The following is a 2,500-nucleotide window of genomic DNA, read 5'->3' as shown; positions in this document are numbered from 1 at the left end:
GCCTCCCGCAGATTTAGCTTCTTTGCTTGTATGTAAACCAAAATACAGCTAACTTATTTTTTGTATTCATCATTGATATCTGTTGTTGGCTATAGATGCCTGGTGGTTTATTATGAGACAGTTTTTTTTATCTTTCTCTTTTTATTCTATCTTTTCTTCATAAAGCTATTTTTCACTGTTTTTTATTTCAGTTGAAATTGCAATCTTGGAGGGCATTCTTTCCCCTAGATGGCGTGGTGGCTCCATCATGTTGACGAGTTCTGAGCGTCATTTTGTGTCATTCTTATAATGGACTCTGGCTGGCCTGTCTTTCTTCATGTAATTTTCTTTTTGTTGGTTGTTTTGAAATGTGGTCTGTCCTTATCAATTCTTATAGCTCTTATAGTGGTTGCATCTATCTGGAAGAATAACGACATCTTAAGCTGTGAATGTTTATACCATGTTTTACTCCTGAGGGTCGAAAAAATAGACATAAAGTAAGTTTATTAAAAGATGAGAAAACTGTTTCGAAATTTTGGATTCTCGTCTTCATGTGACGAAGATCAATTCCTTTCGGTGTTCTGTTTTGTGTAAAGTTTTTTTTTCTGATATTATATCTAACTTAGGAGTGAGTTTTGGTAAAATTATGGGGTTTAGAGAATGATTTTCATTTGCACTCTCTTTGTCACAATCCTTAAGTTGACAATAATATACATTTTTTCTCGGTGTTGTGACCATTCTGATGATTGATTTCATATATTCGTTTATAATCACTGGCTGAATGACTGAATTATATAGGAATCTCAGTCTCTCAACACACACACACACACACACACACACACACACACACACACACACACACACACATATATATATATATATATATATATATATATATATATATATATATATATATATATATGTATTCATATATACTTTTTTCAGCGGACTATTACATTCTAAAAACATTCGATTTTGTCTTTGAATATGGACTTGAGTAAAATGTAATTAGAGCCCACAAGTCTTGTACCTGCATAGGCTTTCTTTTTACTGATTCTACTCGTGGTACTGGACATTCACTTGGAATCTTGAAATTTGTACAGCTGGATAATTCGTCCCAGATGTAACATTCTAATGCAAGGAATACATTAAGTGACGAGCAGATTGTAGCGACTTTGCGTTAATTTCTGACCAGGTGTTCCCTTGCTCGCAGAAAAGTAATTGCTCTAAAGAGATAATTTAATCTATCAATTTTAATGAAGTCTGTGCCACTTTTAAGTCTGCGATTTTTTATTTATCTCTTCGAACATTAAAGTCATGCAAAACTTACTATGCCTCAAATTATGAAGAGCATATCATGAATGAATCATTGTAGAATTGATCATGCAATGCCATAAGTTAAATCTCATATGTTAGCCGAATATATGAACGTTTAATCTAGTACCTTCCCTCTAATGATATAGCTTCCGAAAGGTTTATTAGACATATCTTAGTCCTCTGATGATATTCAGACATCCTTATATTTCGGGTTTCATTTCAATGCAACATGACCTGTAGCTCATGAGGCCTTTGTTTTTTAAAGTATAGATATTTGGCTATTACATGGAATTTACGCAATGTCTATCTAACTCTCTATTTAATCTATATGGCTACCTACCTATCTACCTAACACAAACGTTGGGTAGCGTTGTTGTACTTCTGGGTGGTGTTCCAGGGCCACTGCTGTTGATATTGTAAAATTTTGATATTTATTATGGTCTTGTCAATGTATCCTTCGTTTATGTAGACGATACTTTTCTTCTTTAGTCTGTCACAAGAATCTATATTGCTAAACTTCTGAGTAGAAATTTATACTAGTACATGGTGTAAACTTTGGTGCATAGATTTATACACAAGTAAACAGAATCATATTAGAATCTGTTTGTTTTTATAGCAACAGATTAACTTTTAAGCAACATATCTGTCCTGTTTCTTCCTCGGCTCCTCAATTAGTATACTGATTGAGTCTCTTAATGTGTTTTTGATATAGTTCTATTTATTTATTATTATATTTTTCTGCAATAGGTTCTCATTTCATAAAAAGTGCCATTGAACGGTATGATTCAGATGGTAGCATAATTCTATAGCAAAGAGAATCAGCTTTATAAGATCTATGAGATTCTAAAACATCTTTATATCTTGCCTCTGTGTGTGTGTGTCGATAAGGCTGCATTTCATTTTATTCAATTATTATTATTATTATTATTTATTATTATTATCTTTTTAGTATTTTCCTCTATTAGATTTACCACTGCTGATTTCTCAAGAACTATCACCAAACTGGTGAATTATCTTTCTAGACAGTAACAATAATAGAATTATAATGAAAATGAATGCGGCGATTATATCTATGAATACTATTATCACTATTTTCATTTCTAAGTGTAGTAGAGTAAATCGAAATAATTATGAATTGTTCAAAATGAAAGAACAAAGGCAAAGGAGTACAGACGAAAGAAAAGATAGAAAGAAAAAAGGAAAA

Source organism: Penaeus japonicus, unplaced genomic scaffold (genome assembly GCF_977035675.1).
Source record: "Penaeus japonicus unplaced genomic scaffold, GWHDUDI00000001_assembly GWHDUDI00000027, whole genome shotgun sequence".
Classification (NCBI taxonomy): domain Eukaryota; kingdom Metazoa; phylum Arthropoda; class Malacostraca; order Decapoda; family Penaeidae; genus Penaeus; species Penaeus japonicus.
This window is presented reverse-complemented; position numbering follows the sequence as displayed.